General features: G+C 43.9%; 1 protein-coding gene across 3 annotated transcripts in view; it reads right to left on the bottom strand.

The window, feature by feature from the left end:
- DSEL (dermatan sulfate epimerase like) overlaps positions 1-20,636 on the bottom strand; it is a 68,078-nt gene that overhangs the window by 15,113 nt on the left and 32,329 nt on the right. Inside the window, exon 1 of one of the 3 annotated variants that reach the window (XM_073678968.1) lies at positions 7,327-7,407. The exons of the other annotated variants lie outside the window; for them this stretch is intronic. The gene's annotated coding sequence lies outside the window, so the exon portion shown is untranslated. Of the gene's footprint in view, positions 1-7,326; positions 7,408-20,636 lie in introns of those variants that run through there. 3 annotated transcript variants of the gene reach the window in all.

The raw sequence follows: 20,636 nt of genomic DNA, 5'->3' as shown, positions 1-20,636 counted from the left end.
GCGCAGTGCATGGAGGTGCCCGCCACTCAGAATAGGTGCCAAATTTATTAAGTATCGTGAGCCTTTTAACAAATTTGAAACATTCTAACCCTGCAAGACTGGCATAACGTGATTGTACACTATGCCAGTTTTGATGAATCGGCCCCATTATGCGTAGGCACTTTGTATTAAAAAAATAAATTGTAACACATGTAAAAATTCAAAAAATGCTGGTCGAGTTTATCGTTATTTTAATAAATTTGTTGGGGACATGATTTTGTAGCTCTTGCTAATATATAAGTATTACCAGTTCTCCTCCTGCACTTAGTAGTGCCCCCATACTCACAAACTTCACAGCTAAAATGTGACGCGCCCCATGGGGCCGTGGGGTACTCGGTGCCAGGCTGGTCGGTGCAGGCGATGTCACAGTGGCAGTGACCCGGTTCGTGGTCCCGGGCGGTCAAATAATTGGAAAAGTAAAAAGGGAATAAAGTTTTTGGAGATAATATTTGTGACGCCACCTGTGGTATGCGGCTATATGGGGCCGCCGCTGCGGTGCAGCTCCACTGGAGCTGATGGTGAAGCAGCAGAGTTGGTTCAGCTCTCCACAGGCAGAGCTAAGCTCCAGGGCAGTATATAGTGATTTTGTAGATATTGCAGGTGTAGTGCAAGACAGATGATGGCACAGCAATTATTCAAGGACACAGTGGGGTGCAGTCTTCAGGTTTTACTCACAGTTGTTAAGTTCTCCAGGTTACAGTTACCGGTTTGTAACCGCCCACGCAAGTGATCCAGTCAACTCTCAGATATTTTGGAAGCACTTGATCGGGACCCCCTTCTTGTGTACCTTCCCAGGTCGTCTCCTCTGCGCTGGCTTTCGCCCTCCTGCCCTGCGCCTCACAATCAGTGTCCCAAGCCAGTGGCCTCGGACCTTGTCGGGCGACTTACTCTCAGTCCCCTGGACCCTATGTGGCCATCTTTTCAGCAATGTCATTGTGGAGTGTGGCTACAGCACCTGAAATGCTGCAACCTCCGGTTTGCTAGCTGAGACCTAAAGTACTCCACTAGGCTGGGGCCAGTCCCCTACTGCGGCCTGATCCCTCCACATCAGCGTGACTTCGGGTGCACGGGTGGCATCCTGCTCTCGTCATGCCCCTCGGATCCCTTCTGTCTCTCTGGAGCCCTCCTCACTGCTCCTCTCTTCTTTTCTCACTTTCCTCCTCCTGGGCCTCTCTCACTAGGCCCCACTCCTCTGCTCTCCTGAGCCGAGCTCCTCCTGAGCTCCCAACTCCCAACTGACTGACTCTCTAGAATTTTCTACCCTTCTTTTTATACTCCTACCATCTGTGCTCCACTGAACTTCTTCCTCTACCCACCTCCTCCACTTAGTTCCACCCTCCTGAAAAGGGACAGAGACTGTGCTCTCTCTCAGGAGCAATCTCGCCCTTCCCTCAGGAAGGGAAGTGCTCCCTCCTTACCTGAGAGTGGGGTACGACACCTCTGGCTGAGATGCAGTACCTCTGTGGCAACTGGACCCGCAGGGGTGCCACACTATTCACATTCTCCAACTGAAAAACAGCTTTCTCATGTGCAGTGTTTTCCAGTTAAAGGGCCCTTATGGAAAAGTTTACTTTCTATGTTTTCATAAAACACAGCAGTATATGGTGGCACATCCAATCTAAAGCTTAAGTCCACCACTGCAACTATTCATTTTTTTTTGTTCTAATACATCTGCAATAAAAATGAGATGCTTTAACAAAGAGTCTTGATAAAAAAAATCTCCATTTTGTGTCTGCAGCTCCTTTAAAGGCCTTTGTTATTATAGACTGCCACCATGACGGCAGACTACAAACTAACCCTGTTGGGTCTGATCCTGCAGGCATATTCCATTCCATCTGTTCCCTGCTTCTTGACAACCATCCAAATATATCTTACCAAGAAGGAGGAGACAAATGGAAGTAGGAATCAGAATCTTCCAAACGGGAGCTGCTGCTATTCAATGAAGACATTTAGGCCTACATAGGGACTAAAGGCACAAAAGGAAAAATTATTTTTAAGACTAGTTACAAAGTTCCTTCATTTTGTAACATTAACCCCTTCGTAACCTTGGGATTTTCCTTTTTTGCATTTTTGTTTTTTGCTCCCCTTGTTCCCAGAGCCATAGCGTTTTTATTTTTTAGTCAATATGGCCGTGTGAGGGATTATTTTTTGTGGGATGAGTTGTACTTTTGAACAACATAACTGGTTTTACCATATCGTGCATGGGAAAACGGGAAAAAAATTCCAAGTGCGGTGAAATTGCAAAAAAAGTGCAATACCACAGATTTTTTTTTTTTTTTTTTTTTTTTTTTTTAATGCTAAAACTGACCTTCCATTATTATTCTCCAGGTAATTATGAGTTCATAGACACCAAATATATATAGGTTCTTTTTTATTTAAATGGTGAAATAAAATTCCAAAATTTGTTTAAAAAAAAAAATGGCGCCATTTTCCAAGACCTGTAGCATCTCCATTTTTTGGGATCTGGAGCTGGGTGAGGGCTTATTTTTTGTGCACTGAGCTGACGTTTTTATTGATATAATTTTGGGGTAGATCCGATATTTTGATCGCCCGTTATTGCATTTTATTGCAATGTTGCGGTGACCGAAAAACATAATTCTGGCATTTAGAAATTTTTTCTCGTTACGCCGTTTACCGATTGGATTAATTATTTTTTTATATTGATAGATTGGGCGATTCTGAAAGCAGTGATACCAAATATGTGTATGTGGGTTTTTTTTTTATTATTTTATTATGAATGGGGCGAAAGGGGAGTGATTTAAACTTTTATATTTTTTTAATATTTTTAAAAACATTTTTTTTTCACTTTTTGCATGCTTCTATAGTCTCCATAGGAGACTAGAAGCAGCACTTGTCTGCTACATAGAGGTGATGAGCAGATCACCTCTATGTAGCAGAAATGCTCCTGAGCTATGAGCGCCATCCACTAGGTGGCGCTCATAGCGATCAGCACATGACAACAACTGGGGTCTGCTGCAGACCCAGGGTTGTCATGCCCACCCATCAGTGTCCCGCGATCACGTGACGGGGTCACCGATGGGTGGGGTAAGTGACGCTCTTCCGGCGCGGTGATGTTAAATGCCGCTGTCAGAGATTGACAGCGGCATTTAACATGTTAACAGTCCCAGGTGGATCCCGATTCCACCCGCGGCTGTTGAGGGCACATGTCAGCTGTAATAATCAGCTGACATGTGCCCGGTTCAGTGTGGGCTCAGCGCCGGAGCCCGCACTGAACAGGGGGTGACAGCCTGGTGCGTACTAATACGCCCCAGGCTCTAAAGTGGTTAAACAGGGATATAATTATGCTTATACATTTAAAAAGAAAACTCCAAAGAAAGCTAATACATTATAATTTGAAATTGATCGTGAAGTGCACCACTTATCTTTTTGGTGTTTGCTGATTAACAAAAGCATATACTATCCCTTAAACTCTGTGCTAGGCAAAAAGTAGTAGGGTGGATTTATCAATGAATCTATGGAAATTTCAGGGTCACATATTCCATCTATATAGTCTTTCTGCCACGTTTTTCAGTAAAGATCATAAAAGGGATAATCTGGCTCCACTCACTTGAGTTTCATGCAGTGATCGGGACAGGTGATGTCACATCTACAAATATCTGTTGAGTAGGATAGGTGCCTGATGACTGCTGCTCTTGTACGCGAGCCGGCAGACATCCATAGATTTGACATCTGCAGCACCACTCACCACCAGATGCGGAAGTGCGTGGAGGCAGATTACCCTTTTTATTGACACTCACCATCACTTTTCTACTAAACTTTATTTAGTTGTTAGTGAACTTAACATGAGCTGCATATCAGCCAATTTAGTGTACCGAAAGACAGCCAATTCTGTGTGTTTGTGAAGGAGTGGGAAAAGGGTGTTCTGAGTTAAAGAAGCAAATAGCCTTTTCAGAGAAGAGGACTTCAACTATAGTGTCACCTATTGGATGTAGCAACCCTAAAAGTCAATATCAAACCCTTTAGTGAGCCTTGCTATATGACTTACGGTAAGAAGCCAAACCAGATACTCCATTTGCAAACACGTGTTTATGGATGTATGTGCCAAGGCTCAATAAAGGGTCAATATTTAGGATTGCTACCCTCAATAGCTGGCACCAGTTCCTGTCCTTTTCCGATCCGAACAACTATTTGCATGGTTAAATTCTTAGAGAAGGATTGAATGGACTATAAATCTCCTTATGCTGGCTTGGCACTTTCCAAAAGGAGAAACGTTCCCACTTACACCCAAAGAGAGAACACATTGGTCTTAATCACAATATAACAGAAATGCCCAAATTTATTTATCTAGCTTCTTTGGTACTGAACATGTGCCTACACAACTAAAATGGTGGAACAGAAAGAATATTTTAACAGTTTGATAAATATCACTCTGGTCACGTAGGCCCAGAGAATGGGGTGACCTTTACAAGAAAGGAAAAGTAAAAAAGGTATAATTACACTGTTTTAGTGCTTGCTGTTAAAAAAAAGTAGTGAAAAAGTCTGCATGTTCCAATGCATTATTACTTCAGTTATGGATTTTGTGAAGAATGTATTGCCTTTGTAAAAAGATTAGTGCAGCCCTCTCTGATAATGTTTCTCTAAAATACTACTGTCGAACGTTATAGCTAGAATTCAGTTAAATGGATAACTTGCAAAAAAAATGATCAGATTCAAAACATATACACTAAAATAATATGCACTAATATAGAATTTATGTGAACAAGTCCGTATATGGGTCATGCCATGTCAAGTGATCCAAATCGGAATATTTTTTTTACCCGATGTCTTCGGATTTTTTTTCTTTGTTTTTTTTTAAGTGCTACTCTAGTGAATTATAAAAAAAAGTTTTGCATTTTTATCTTCATTAGTTAATTTTTTATAGACTTCTAAAGTTTTGAAAAAGTTTGAATTTCAGGCTTGTATGATGTTACATTTTTTATCATATCTCAGGTTAGAAATAAGATAAAGAGATGGGAGAGGCACCACTTTGTTTAGAATGGTACAGGCATTAATTTTAATATGTCACAAGATTATGTTTGTTGCTATTTTGTTTTTGAGGCGTGAAATTCTAAATTTTGATGCACAATTTTGAAAATACAATATCTTATAAAATTTTCAAAAAAGGCATATGTGTTACTTGAGTTCTTGGTTACATTTGTACAATGATTCAAGTTGGGCTCCTCTTGGGATCATATTTTTAAGTGTGATTTGATTTTCTAAATACAGTCTCATCCTAATCATATGTTTAATACTAAAGTAATAAGTCTGCAGTCACTCTGTGTGACTGCAGACTTGTAAATCTCCCCCAGCACATGCACTATGCACTGCGGAGAATCGCCGGTTTCAGACCCGGGACCGGAGGGTAAGTATAAGTCATACATGCTCCAGTGGGCATGGCCTTCCTCTCCTTTCACTTGTATTGAGCGAGGCCACGCCATCTAGTTGGACTCATCCGTTGGCTGCCCGCATCATTAAACGGGGCGTGACCTCACTCAATACAAGTGTATGGAGCGAGGCGGCACCCACTGGCAGGGGGTATGTATAACTTATACATACCCTCCGTTACCGGGTCTGCAACTGGCGAATCCACGGAGTGCACAGTGCGTTTGCTGGGGGGATTCAAAAGTCTGCAGTCACCCAGAGAGACTGCAGACTTATCACTTTTGACCGTAAAACCCCTTTAAATATTTAAATATACGTGTATCAATTTATTATTATTACAACACTAGATTGTCCTTTTATAAGTTTTTAAACATAGCATAGTAGTTAAATCATTAAGCTTTAAAATAAAACAAAATGAACTAGTCTGAACAATTAATAGGAATTCTTTAAACTGAGCTTTTGTCATCAATTTGTCCCTTCTGGGCATGATTTTGTGTTTGATTCTGCCTGGGTAAAATATTAATAAAGATACTCTTGTGACATATCTGTTGAAAGCCTGTACTGTTCTGAGTTGAATGGTGTTTTCCCCATTTCACTATCTTGTTTCTTGCCTGAGCTATGAGGAGAAAAGTAAAGGCATGTAACACAGAAATTCACATTTTTTTCCCAACTTTGAAAATTAATTGAAAAACCCTAAAATTTATAGATTTTCTTTTCTTTACATTTTGCATTTTCTAACACATTGTTACAAAAGAACAAATTCTCAAAAGAATTACAATTATAGTGGTAATATTCAATGGTTCAGGAATGACCCATATGTTCCTGCTGGGATACTAAATCAAGGCTCATATAGCATGTAGTAAATACCAATTACTAAGGTTACATTCCCACAATAAGTAACTAGTGAGTTTCTGATGTTGCAGATATTCTGCAACGTTTTCTTTTCTTATATAGATTAGGCTACTCGTGTTATTTTTTTTCATAGTATTTTTAGTGCATTTTTTAACATGCATTTTTATCAGGTTTTTAACGCTGTGTTTTGGTCTCTTTTTGGTGTGTCATGCTTTAAATGAAGTTGATTTTTTTTTATACCTCCTGGTATTTGACTTTGACAAAACTTCATTGATACAGCCATGTATGGATTACATGCGTTTTTTTGTGGAAATGCATTAAATAGACTTATGCGTTTTGTAATTGTGGATTTTCCGCAACTAATGGAACTATATGGGGAAAATCTGCATGTAGTACACGCAAGAGAAACTGACATGTTGCGGACTTAAAACATGCACCGCAGGTCAGTTTATACTGCGTAAAAAAAAGCAAATATTGGGCATGAAATTTCTATAAATCACAACCACTTTGTTGGAACTGTGAGACGCTGCGTTTTTTATGCAGAGAAAATACACTGTCAAAAACTCACCAAAAACTCATTGTGGGAACAAAGCCTTGATGCTTATGATTTCTACGTTCAGACAAGTAAATTACATAACTGAGCCATGTAACATATGTCCTGTTTCACCCAATTTAAGACCTGAAAAGAAGAAAAACAAAGTGTACAAAAGAAAGAAAAAACAGGTAAAGCGGAGAAGAAAATGCCCTAGCTCCCTTTCTCCAAACAAAATATCAAAAATCTGAAGAAGATAAAAAAAAAATAAAACCAAAAAAGAGAATAATTTTGGAATAAAAAAAATATAAACACAATTAATAAAACAGTTCAGAAATTGGCCTTCTATTGAGAGAGCAAAACCATGAATTCTTTCTAATTTATGCTGCTTTCAATTTGGTTCTTGGTTTAAGGATCAGCTTAAGCAGTAAGTGGATTTGTGATACATTCACCTAACATAGTACTAATACTAAAAAAATTTAATCATATTCATTCAAGAAATGAAGAACATTAGCACTTACATTTAAGCACTTGAATCCAGTGCTCTTCATTCATGCGTCTGATGTCAGCTCAGTGTAGCATAGCCATAGACTGGTTTCCATCACGTATTAGCCTTTATGACTTCTAACACAATAGTCAAAGTCCGAAGTTAGGGCCTTCATAAAGCTCAGTATGAAATAGGAGAAAGGTTTACAATTCTAACCAGTTTACAATTCTAACCAATTCTTACCAGTAATGAATGTTTTAGCATATCCACTCCTAACTGGAAGACCAGTCAGAAAAGAAGTGGGTACTCATTAACATGTTCAGCATAGCAGAAACTGCTACAACACGTTTGTCTAGTTAAGTTTCTTTGCGAGGATAAGAATAAAAGAATATCAATACAAAATTTACCGTAGATTTATTTTTTTGTTTTTAAACTTAACAATTCAATCTCAGGTTAAGAATATGCCTATTAGATAGGACCTGTCACCAGATTTCAGAACACAAACTTCATACATACTTGAATAAATCATCTCTTAGACCTGGTGTACTTACATTGATAATCCATTTCAGGATGGTGATATAGAAGGGTTGATGTTTTTCCTCTCTGCTCTATATTTCTCTACATTTCTCTGCATTTTTCTGTTTGTTTTCTGTTTTATACTTTGTTTATTCTGTTGATTTCTGCAAAAACATGTTATGGGGAGAGATGAATACAGTCGTGATGACTTCGGTAGCAAAGGGGGGCTACGCGGGCTGCATTGAGTTGCGTTGCTTGTAAATGGTATAAGAGATAGTATTCTTTGTGTGAATAAACAGAAATTGATTTGCTCACTTCCAGCGTGCAGTCCTTTCTCTGAACGCTTGTTAAATTGGAGGGCCTAATCACTTAATTCGGTCTCACTGGTGATCCGGCATATTCTGACTTTGGGTTGTTGGAACAAAAACAGCTACAACAATGGTTACAAACACTTTTTAAAAATATTGCAACTTAATAATAGAAATTAATATTTTATTAAGGGATGTCATGTCAACAGCATAGGTTACGGAAGAAGAAGCAGGAAAGGGTAGCAGCTAGTGATGCATGCTCGCTACTGCTTGGTGCTCGTCCCGCATCTCACTGCTCCAGATGCTCGGCACTCGACGAGTATTTCCGGGGTTGCTCGGCAGGAGTTCGGGTCCCCTCCGTGCATGTTTGGCGCTCTTTAGAGTGCCAATCAACATGCAGGGATTGTCTGCCACACACTAATGCCACAGCCATGTTGGTTGTGGCATTACAGTGATTGGCTGGCCGCACAGCGTCATCAGGTCTCTATCAGACCTGGCGCCACCATGCTCATCAGAGTCTACTCGGCAATAAGGCAGTGTAGGGAGTGGTGCTGCTGAGCTAGGAGGTGGTTGTTTATTAGTTAGTGTAGGTATACCACAACATCTATATACACTGCTCAAAAAATAAAGGGAACACTCAAATAACACATCCTAGATCTGAATGAATGAAATATTCTCATTGAATACTTTGTTCTGTACAAAGTTGAATGTGCTGAAAACAAAATCACACAAAAATCATCAATGGAAATCAAATTTATTAACCAATGGAAGTCTGGATTTGGAGTCACTCCCAAAATTAAAGTGGAAAAACACACTACAGGCTGTTCCAACTTTGATGTAATGTCCTTAAAACAAGTCAAAATGAGGCTCAGTATTGTGTGTGGTCTCCACGTGCCTGTATGACCTCCCTACAATGCCTCGGCATGCTCCTGATGAGGGTGCAGATAGTCTCCTGTGGGATCTCCTCCCAGACCTGGACTAAAGCATCCGCCATCTCCTGGACAGTCTGTGGCGCAAGGTGGATGGAGCAAGATATGATGTCCCAGATGTGCTCAATCGGATTCAGGTCTGCGGAATGGGCAGGCCAGTCCATAGCTTCAATGCCTCCATCTTACAGTAACTGCTGACACATTCCAGCCACATGAGGTCTGGCATTGTCCTGCATTAGGAGGAACCCAGGGCCAACCGCACCAGCATATGGTCTCACAAGGGGTCTGAGGATCTCATCTCGGTACCGAATGGCAATCAGGCTACCTCTGGTGAGCACATGGAGTGCTGTGCGGCCCTCCAAAGAAATGCCACCCCACACCATTACTGACCCACTGCCAAACCGGTCATGCTGAAGGATGTTGTAGGCAGCAGATCGCTCTCTACGGCATCTCCAGACTCTGTCACGTCTGTCACATGTGCTCAGTGTGAACCGACTTTCATCTGTGAATAGCACAGGGCGCCAGTGGCGACTTTGCCAATCCTGGTGTTCTATGGCAAATGCAAAGCGTCCTGCATGGTGTTGGGCTGTGAGCACAACCCCAATCTGTGGACGTCGGGCCCTCATACCACCTTCATGGAGTCGGTTTCTAACCGTTTGTGCAGATACATGCACATTTATGGCCTGCTGGAGGTCATTTTGCAGGGCTCTGGCAGTGCTCCTCCTGTTCCTCCTTGCACAAAGGCGGAGGTAGCGGTCCTGCTGCTGGGTTTTTGCCCTCCTATGGCCCCCTCCATGTCTCCTGGTGTACTGGCCTGTCTCCTTGTAGTGCCTCCATCCTCTGGACACTACGCTGACAGACACAGCAAACCTTCTTGCCACAACTCGCATTGATGTGCCATCCTGGATGAGCTGCACTACCTGAGCACCTTCTGTGGGTTGTATAGTCCGTCTCATGCTAACACTAGTGTGAAAGCACAACCAACATTCAAAAGTGACCAAAACATCAGCCAGAAAGCATTGGTACTGAGATGTGGTCTGTGGTCCCCACGTGCAGAACCACTCCTTTATTGAGGGTGTCTTGATAATTGCCAATAATCTCCAACTATTGTCTATTCCATTTGCACAACAGCATGTGAAATTGATTGTCAATCAGTGTTGATTTCACAGAAGTTTGATTTACTTGGAGTTATAGTCTGTTGCTTAAGTGTTCCCTTTATTTTTTTGAGCAGTGTATATCCATCTGAACTAACAGTCCTTCCGAGGACTAATCCAGCTGCAGAGATATCAGTGCTAGGCAGGCAGGGTATATAGCAGACTGCAGTGCACATAGCAAGAGAATCCATTCAAGTTCTGTCTGCTGGTGCTTTTACAAATATTTGTAGAAATAGCCCCAGGTATCAGGGGCCAGGAATAATTTTTTTTATCTTAATCCTAATTATTTGCTTAAAAAGCAATCCAGAGAACACAGTTTATCTGTGCCATTTGCTTGTTGGCACTGCAGAATACAGCCAGGTCCTTTCTATATTACAACGCTAAAAATCCAGCTATTTAAAACTGTGGATTGTCCTTCACGTAAATCACATATAATTGCGCTGAAAATATTACCATTTCTGGCCTCCATTGAAATTTTGTTGCAATGTATCAGTGAACTTATTGACACGAGGTCGGCGCTGTTAAAAATAGTTACCTACAGGCAAGCTATTTAAAACCACAGATTGCATATAATTGTGTTAAAAGTTCTGCCATTTCTGGTCTCCATTTAAATTTTGTTTCAGTGTGTCAGTGAAGTTATTGACACCAGTAAGCTGTTAAAAATAGTTACCTACAGGCCAGCTATTTAAAACTGTGGTTTGTCTGTCACACGGATCACATATAAGTTCGCTCAAAATTCTGCCATTTCTGGCCTCCATTAAAATTTTGTTTCACTGTGTCAGTGAAGTTATTGACACCCGTTTGCTATTAAAAATAGTTACCCACAGGCCAGCTATTTAAAACTGTGTTTTGTCCGTCACACGGATCACATATAAATTCGCTCCAAATTCAGCCATCTGTAGTGAGCGTGGAAGATATTGTCCTCCATTTAAAATGGGCAAAGCACGTGGCAAGGGTCGGGGAACTGGATGTGATGGTGATGGGGCCGAGGCCGTGGACAAGCTGAAATTGTGCCACAACAAACACCCACATCTTCTCGCTCGACCTTCCTGTCCCAAATAATAGGGGACCGCAGAACACCACACAGAGCAGTGTAAAAAGATTATTGGTTGGATATTGCTTCCAGTCACTTAGCCACCACCACCACCACCCTGTCAAGTCTCAGTAGCCGTGAGTCTGGACTGCATATTCCTCACACTGATCCTCCTTCCTCCCACCATGCCGACTGCCCAGAGACAACTGATCCCACACTTGGACAGAAAGTCAGGAGGAGGACCAGGGTGCGGAAGCAGAAGACGAGCTGGTGGATGATATAGTAACTGAACAAACCTGGCAGGAGGACATGCAGAGCGAGGATAGCAGCACACAGGGGCGGGAAGGCAGAGCACCCCAACAGGCAGGAAGAATCAGTTTGATGGCCACAGACAGAAGGAGGGCAACCGTTCCCCGTAACACCAACACGATGGAAGCTGCCAGTACAACTGTTAGGTCTTCCCGAGTCTGTTTGTTTTTTAAAGACTCTGCCGATAACCCCAAAAAGGCCATTTGCACCACCTGCCAGGCCAGCATCAGCAGGGGTAGAAAAACTACCAGCCTGACCACCACCAGCATGATCAGGCACATCGCAGCAAAGCACCTGACTTTGTGGGCCAAACCCCAGGGTACAGGAACAGTGTTTGCGGGTGACACCACTGCTTCTTCCGTTGTTGTGCGTGGAAGCCAATCTCCTGTCCATAGAGCATGCGAAGATGCCTCCTGCCCTGCACCTGTCATTGCACAATCTCAACTAGCACCATCAGCAAGCATGTCCTTGTCCCAGTGCAGTGTTCAGTTGTCCATACCCCATTCCTTGGAATGCAAGTGCAAATACGCAGCCAACGCCCAACATGCCACACTACTAAATTCCCACATTTTGCGAATGCTTGCGCTCAAAATGTTGCTTTTTAGGCTCATGGAGACAGAAGTTTTCCACAAGCCGATGGCGGTGGCCCTCCCTCAGTACTCGGTCTCCAGCCGCCATTATTTCTCCCGGTGTGCCGTCCCAGCATTACACAAGCACGTGTCCCACAACATTAGCCGTGCCCTCAACAATGCAGTTACTGGTAAAGTTCACCTCACCACGGACACGTGGACAAGTGCTTGTGGGCAGGGATGGTACATCTCACTGACGGCACACTGGGTTAACATAGTGGAAGCCGGGACCCAGTCGAACTTAGGATGGAACACATCTTCCCGATGCCGAGGATTGCGGGCCCTAGGTCAATCAGGGTTGCCCCCACAGTCTACAGCTCCTGCACCTCATCCTTCACAGCCACGTCCCCCTCTTCAGCCTCCATCTCCGAAATGACCATATGAGTCACAAGCTGGAAGCACTGAAGCACTGCCTAAGCCAAGCGGCAACAGGCTGTGCTGCTGAAGCTAATATGCTTAGGTGACAAACAGCACAATGCTGAAGAGTTGTGGACAGATCTGAAAGAGCAGACAGGTCTGTGGCTGACACTGCTGAACCTGCAGCCAGGCATGGTCGTGTGTGACAATGGCCGGAACCTGGTGGCGGCTCTGAGGCGAGGCGAGCTCACACATGTACCATGCCTGGCTCATGTGCTTAACCTCATGGTTCAGCAGTTTCTCAAAACCTACCCGGAGCTGCCGGATCTGCTTGTCAAAGTATGCCCCCTGTGTGCCCATTTTAGAAAGTCAGCTACAGCTTCCGCCGCTCTTGCGTGCTTCAGCAGCGTTTGCAGCTTCCGGCTCACCGACTGGTGTGTGATGTCCCCACGCATTGGAACTCTACACTGCAGATGTTGGGAAGGATTTGAGAGCAGTTTTTGACTACCAGCATCAACAAGGCCATGGGTATTCAGTTCAGACTCCACACATAAGACCTCAGGAGTGGACATGAATGCCAGACATATGCACCATCCTCCAAAACTTTGAGGACTCCACCAAGATGGTAAGCGTTCTCAAAATTTTGGGTGACAGTCATTTTTGGATGGTGACACGTCTAGACCCACGCTACAAGGAGAACTTTATATCTCTTATTCCTTAGGCGGACAGGTCTACAAAAATGGGGCAGTACCAGAAGGTCCTTGTTGCGGTGACGCGCCCCCAGGGCAGTGGGGTACTCAGTGTCCAGGCCTATGGATGCTGGGGGGGAATATGTCACAGTGGCTGGCCCAGTCCGTGGACCAGGGAGGTCAACAAAAAGGGGATAGTTTATATGGGATTTGCAGTTTGATCGTGACGCCACCTGTGGTTTCTGGTAATTTGTACCAGCGCTGCTGCAGACCTCTGAAGCAGTTGATAGGGAGCTAGGATGGAATAGCTCCCCACAGGTGGAGCGAGCCTCAGGGTAGTGTAGAGTTTGATGGTGGGTGGTGATGCTGGGGCTTGTAGTACAGTCATGATGGGGCAGCAGGAGTAACTGACAGAGACAGGGGATTCGCTTCCATACCTTTACTGGTGCGGATGTCAGGCATGGTCCAGGGTACTCGGTAGGAAGGGTTCACTTCAGGACTTCTCCCCAGTGAGCGGGTATAGGGCCTCCTGGTCCGTGTTTCCCTCTCTCTAAGCTCCTGGCCAGCCTGAAACCTAGCTTATGTGTCGTGCTGTTCCTTCACCTGTCGCTTGGTAGTAGGACCTTCCGCTGGCAACCACTATCCCTGGGCGCCAGGGCCTTCGTGGTTCCTGGTCCTGTAATGGGTTTAGCTTCAGGTCAGCCAGGGACTTGTAGTCCTCCTGGTATGCCGGTGATCCCTACTGGGTATAAATGGACCCTGTAGGCACGGACCCGGTGTCCGGGTGTGTATACTCAGGGGTGAGCCTATGATGCTCCTCTGCCCCCTCAACTACTCTCTCCTCTCCTCTTTGCCTTCAGCCACACTCGGGGCCTTCAATACGGCAGCAGACGTGCTACGTCTTCGCTGCTCTCAGCGTCGGCACGCTCTCAGACTCTCTGATTCTGTCTGACTGACCAACTAAATCCACCCTTCATATATATATCCCTAACGGGCTCCCTCTGGTGGTATGAGGTGGAAGGGTGGAGGTGTTTGTATGTAATGAGGGCCTCTTGTGGAGAAGTCCGTCCATGCACCTTTTTGGGTCCTGTGGTACCTGTGGTAGCAGGGTGCCACAGCAGAACTATTAAAAAAATTCCCATCTGAAAATGCTGGCGGCAGAGGAAACAGTTCGTTGGACAACCAAGGAGTACAGGCAAGAGAGAGAGGCAGGAGAACACTGTCAAAGTTCTGGGAGAGTTTTCTCAGCTCCTCCCATCGTACAGGCCCTTAGGCACGGGGTACTCTCACAAGGAGTGCAAAGTTTGGGAAGATGCTGAGGGAGTACCTTGTCAACCGTACCATCGTCCTCTGTGATTCCTCTGTGCCTTATAATTATTGGGTATCCAAGCTGGACATGAGGAATGAACTGGCTCTCTACGCCTTGGAGGTCCTGGCCTGCCCTGCTGCTAGCGTTTTATAAGAGCGGGTTTTTAGTGCCACTGGTGGAATTATAACTGATAAGCGCATCGACTAGTCAACTGAAAATGCTGACAGGCTGACTCTTCTAAAAATGAACAAGAGCTGGATTGGGCCAAACTTCTCAAAACCACCGAATGATAGCACCGTAACATAAACTCAAATACAGTGCCTTTTTTTTGGGAGGTGTATTTCCATGCACCTTTTCACACCCACACATGGGTACACGCTTCCCGATTTTGGCTATTTGGTCTTGTCTTCCTCCTTCTCCTCACCCTCATCCTCCACCACCATATCATCAGAGTGACAATGGTCCGTGATGCAACACCCACATATTTTTTTTAAAGGGTGTTTATGATGCCCGTAAAAAAAAATTTTTATACAGTATGTTCATGTATACCCCCCAGGGGTAAATGTTTGTCAGCCAATACACTTAGTGCATGGGCATTACAAGTATAGGATGCTCCTTTCTAATCTGAACATTTTTTTATGAGGCCCTCCTCCACGTCCTTTCCAAGGGGCATTGGAGTGCCTCCTAATTTTTGGCAGCCCTTGCATTCACTGCATAGGCCAACACTATGGGAGAACCACTTACTAATAATGGGAACATTTTTTCATGAGGCCCTCTAACTCTCTTCCAAGGGGCATTGGAGTGCCTCCCAATTTTTGGCAGCCCTTGCATTCACTGCATAGGCCAACACTATGGGAGACCCACTTCCTAATAATGGGAACATTGTTTTCAGGAGGCCCTCCTCTAAGTCTCTTCAAAGGGGTATTGGGGTGCGTCCAAATTTTGGGCAGACCTGCCACTCACTGCATACGCATAGGAGACCCACTCTTTAGTAATGGGAACAATAAATCATAGCCTGCTGATGGCTCTCTAAGAATAGAGAGGGCCGACTGCTGGCCCTTTAAGAATAGTAAAGGCCGCCTGATGGCCCTATAAAAATAGGCTTCGTGATTTTCAGAGTCCCTCCTTCATAAATGATACAGGATGTGTCTGATTTTGTCCCACACAACACCTGGCCAGATAAGGTTGTAAAATGTTAAAATGACATTTCCTGGTGAATGCATTTGTCACGGTTGAAAGCAATGCAAAAGTACAAAAACCCATCAAAAATGCTGCTTGTGAACATAGCCCAAGATGTGGAGGAGTATTTTTGTTCTTGGTTATTTGTTTTGCCTTATATACAAGTCATTACCCTGGAAAGGATGTTCATTAATATATTTCCCCGGAAAATCCATTTTGGTTTCGTTTTTGTATGTTTTATTGTGAGTCCGAAAAAGTGGTGTAATACTCTGACAACATTGTTCACAGCAGTGACCTGGGAGTCAAAAATGCTTCCAGGGGTCTTCCCCATGCTGTTCCCATGTCATTTGAGCACTGTTCCCATCGATTTGAGCAATTTTTAGACCCACTGCAGACCGCCGGGGGAGCCGTCTGAAAAATGCTCGAGTATCTCATAGACTTACATTGGGCTCGTTACTCGGATCGAGCACCCGAGCATTCTAATTTGCTCGACCCGAGCATCGAGCACCCGAGCATTTTAGTGCTCGCCCATCACTAGTAGCAGCGAGTTGAGTTATCATTTTTGTTTCTTTATTAACCATTTGCCGGTCCTAAATGGCGCCAAAATGGTGTCTGAACATTCTTTTTTTTTGCAAATTGCAACTCTAATCACATTGAGTTTGAAATCTAATCTCTAATCTCTAGTCACCGTTGTAGTCAATACACTATGACCTGGGCAATGGCGTGGTGTAGCATCGGCGTCCCTGCCCTCTGCTAGGCAGGGACGCCGTCCCTCTCACCTCCGCGCTCCTCGCGTGGGTCCCTCCAGCGCTCCTGTCTCCTTTGGCGCAGCGGCGTCCCTGCCCCATGTCAGACAGGGACACCGTCTCTCCCGCCCCCCGGCTCCTGGCGCGGCTTCTCCCTGCGCTCCGTTCCCTGCTGTGGCCAGGGCGCGTTCCTCCTCCAGCAGAGTGCTTAGGACGCGTGCGCGCACTCCCCCCCCTCTTAAAGGGACAGCGCGCGTCTTCCTAAAGAGTCCCCGGCCAATGGCCAGAGGACTTTCCACATTTAAGGCACCTCCTCCAAAATGGAGGTGCCCGAGCAAAGTTGTTTGCACTGTGTCTTACTTGTGCTTCAGCCCTCAGGTTCCGCTGCTAGCTTGACTTCTCGTCCTGCCTGCCAGCCTGTTATTCGTCAGTTACCTGCCTGTTACCTGTCTCGCCTGTCAGATGCTCACCTGGGAGCGTCCACCAGTTACCTGCCTGTTACCTGTCTCGTCTGTCTGCCCGCTCACCTGGAAACGTCCACCAGTTACCTGCCTGATACCTGTCTCGTCTGTCAGACCGCTCACCTGGGAGCGTCCACCAGTTACCTGCCTGCTACCTGTCTCACCTGTCAGACCGCTCACCTGGGAGCGTCCACCAGTTACCTGCCGGTTACCTGTCTCGTCTGTCTGCCTGCTCACCTGGGAGCATCCACCAGTTACCTGCTTGCTACCTGCTGTGTTCGTCAGCCCGCTCACCTGGGAGCACCTGCTTGCTTTCTGCCAGCCTGCCTGGAGACCCTGCCATCACTTGCTGTGACCACCTTCCTGGTAAACCTATAGACTGCTACTTGCCCCGCTTTCTCGAACTGTGACCTCCTGTCAGCTACCAGAGACTTCCGCCTGCTTGCCGTGTCCATCCACCATACCGGTCAGTCCCAGCACTCTGACCCGTGGGAGCCACCTGCTCTCTTACAAGGTCGTCCCCAGAGTAGCACCTGGTCCTTCTGCCCGGATCCTCCCTGGTCACGGTGTCGTTAGCTGCCGTACGACCAGGGTCGGTTCGGGTGGATACTTAGTCACGCCCCTCTGGGTCCCTCCTTGCACCTCGGCACAGAGGTTCCACCACCCGGACCCGTAACACGTGGAACTGGCACTTGATCAAGGAAGGGTATTTTTGAAGTATTTTATGTACTTTATACACTTTGAGACCCACTTCCCTAAAGCTGGACATTGTTCTCTAGGAAGAACGGAGCTTGAAACCACTCGGCCCTTTGACTTATTGAGGTCTCTCTTCAAGAAACAGTCCCCTTATTAACTTCAAAACTAAGGGGGGAAATGAGTCAGGACAAAGGGACAAACGGATCTGACAGACTAATGTCATTAACAAGATAAGTTACCTCTTGGGTTCATGTTCTGTTTATGTAGGTAACCTGCCAGATTGACAGCACTCTGAGAGTCATTCATGCACAGGTGAACTTTAAATTACTATATTTGAAGATTTATTAAGTACGGTAGTTCATTTAAGGGTATACAAATTTGTGACTTCCTGAGTGTATCCTGGAGATTATGCCTGTATAATAGCACTGTATTAACTGCTATTTTTAGACAAGATAATTAGCTCACTGAAGGGTATACAATTTGATTATTATACACTCACTATTTTTTTAACTATGCCATATATTTGCGATGATTTCCAGAAGTATATATTCAGTAATTAAGCTTTGTATGTGTATGTTAATATTGTGTATTTGTGTTGTTCAGCATAGGGGACATTAGGGTTTTCAGGGACTGCCGACGTTTAGCGGGGCGCCATGTCGACTGTTTAGGGTGCCAACCTCCGCGGTCAGGTAGTTGAACAGCTCTATAGGTCCTATTAGGGACTGTTAGCTTTTGTATATTATTGTTCCTGATATTACAATTAACAAATCTACAGCCACCTTTTACAGCCTTGCCATATCAATTAAATTGTTTTTTTCTTTGGAGGAAAAGGCTCCAGGAATGTGACCACATCTTATAGCAACTCTATGACCCCATCTCAGAAGGCCCTATCTATATCTAAATCTATAAGTTTTGCAATTGATGATGCTTTAATTAAATTCATTTTGATCCGTGGTTGCCTTTCTGACCCGGTGAGCCGATTTATAAATGGTGAGTACTCGCTGCCAGAATAAAGCTGTCTCCTTTAAAATAGACCACAGGGCGGGTGCAGATAAGTTTGACCCACAAGGTATCCAGAATTTCAGAGATTGGAAGTTATTATGCTACTGAGTGTCCTGAGTGTCCTCAGGGGTATCTCTCTATATCCCTGTAACTGCTGTTTCTACAATTTTATTACGATAAACACTACTATAATGAATTGCACTTTGCTATAGAGCAGGAACAGTGTAAATCTTTGGCTTTATTGCAATCTGCAGACAAGGAATAATAAGTTCTTGTAAATCTTCTTGGTCAAAAGTACTGTAAAATAATTGAATGTAACCATGAGATCCATATTAAACTGATAAAACATTAGAAAAGTGTCTGTAAATCTTTATATTTTTGATGGGTTCCAGATGCCATGAATAGTGGCACGAAAGGTAATCTTCTTTTATGAACAGAACAATCAGCTGAGTGTACCTGACATGCTAAAGTACAATACCAGTCAGGTAAATTATGTCTAAAGCCATAATTACTTACCAAATGATATAAACTAATAAACTAATATTCCAAGGAATAACTCCAACCATGAAATATGTTGTGGCTACTTTATTAAATGGAACCTGTCATCAAGTTTTTCTATCACAAACTTTGCACATCTTTGTTAGGTCACTGTAATCCCGAATCAATGCATACCTTCAGTTTTGTAATCCTTTTTTGAATTCCAAAATATTTATATATTACATTTTTATGCTAATGAGCTGCAAATGCAGGGGGACTTGGCCCTGCACTTACATCTCTCAGTCTTTTTTCTAATTTTCTCCGACGACCACCATCCTTTGTTCCCTGACAGACAGGTCACCTTTATCTGAATGACCCGCCTCCCCCTAGTACTAGCTCACCTAGTACTTATAATCCAGCTTACACAGAACCAGGTGGATCCACACCAGAATATGCTCAAGAAAAATTGTTGTTCCAACGTCTTGTAAAATAATTCTTTCTTTATTTTTCAAACTTGCAAAAATTACAATGGTTGCATGGGTGCATAGACATGGCAGGGGAGCAAGAAGCGTTTCGAACGTTCACTTGCGTTCTTTATCTTTCTCTCCGTGTTTTTGCCAGTTTCCTCCCACACTCCAAAGACATACTGATAGAGAATGTAGATTGTGAGCTCCAACAGGGGACAATGATAATGTCTGTAAAGCGCTGTATAAGTGAGAAAAATAAATAAATAAAAACAAGAGTGACCTGTCAATGAGGGAGCAAAGGACAATGGCGTGTGGAAAAATTGTAAGAGGACTGAAAGCTGTAAGTGCAAGGCCAAGCAACCTACAATTGCAGCTCGTTAGCTCAAAAATGAAATTGGATCACAAAGGATTACAATAACGAGGTTAAGGATTGATTCTGGCAAGGACCTAACATGTGTTTGGTTTTATTGTAGTAAAACTGAGTGGTTTTCTTAAAAGAAAATAGTTTTGAAAATGACAATATTTTCCCATCAAACGAGTAGTCGGACCTGTCAAACCGATGAAAATAAATAGGATTCTTCAAGGATGTACAGTATCTCTGGCCTCCCTACCCCCGACCACCAACAATGATTGAAAACCGCTAATGTATATTCCTGTACATGCTTGCAGAAATCAATCTTTGGTGAAGAGGATCACAAGACACAAAAATCTAGCCTATGTATAACTATGAGTCTATTAATTTTTACATCAGAGTTATAAACCTAAGGGTAGTCATTATAAAAGTGATATCACATAAATCACATACATTCAAAACATGTATCAAAAGGACATAAGCATTCACATTGCAACTCTTCAATCCAGTGCTCTTGGTTCATGCGTCTAATGTCAGATCAGTGTAGCATAGCCATAAGCTGGTTACCCGTGTGAACCTCTATGACTTATAACATAGTAGTCAAGGTCAGAAGATTCTGTCTACATAACAGACTGGTATGAAAAATGTAGAACATTTGCTTTTCTAACGCATTTTTCAGTATTATCCACTTCCAACTTGAACAACCAGTCTGAAAAGAAGGTGATACTCAT

This window comes from Phyllobates terribilis, unplaced genomic scaffold (assembly GCF_046119375.1).
Source record: "Phyllobates terribilis strain yellow unplaced genomic scaffold, ASM4611937v1 Scaffold_4__5_contigs__length_816908805, whole genome shotgun sequence".
Classification (NCBI taxonomy): Eukaryota; Metazoa; Chordata; class Amphibia; order Anura; family Dendrobatidae; genus Phyllobates; species Phyllobates terribilis.
This window is presented reverse-complemented; position numbering and strand designations above follow the sequence as displayed.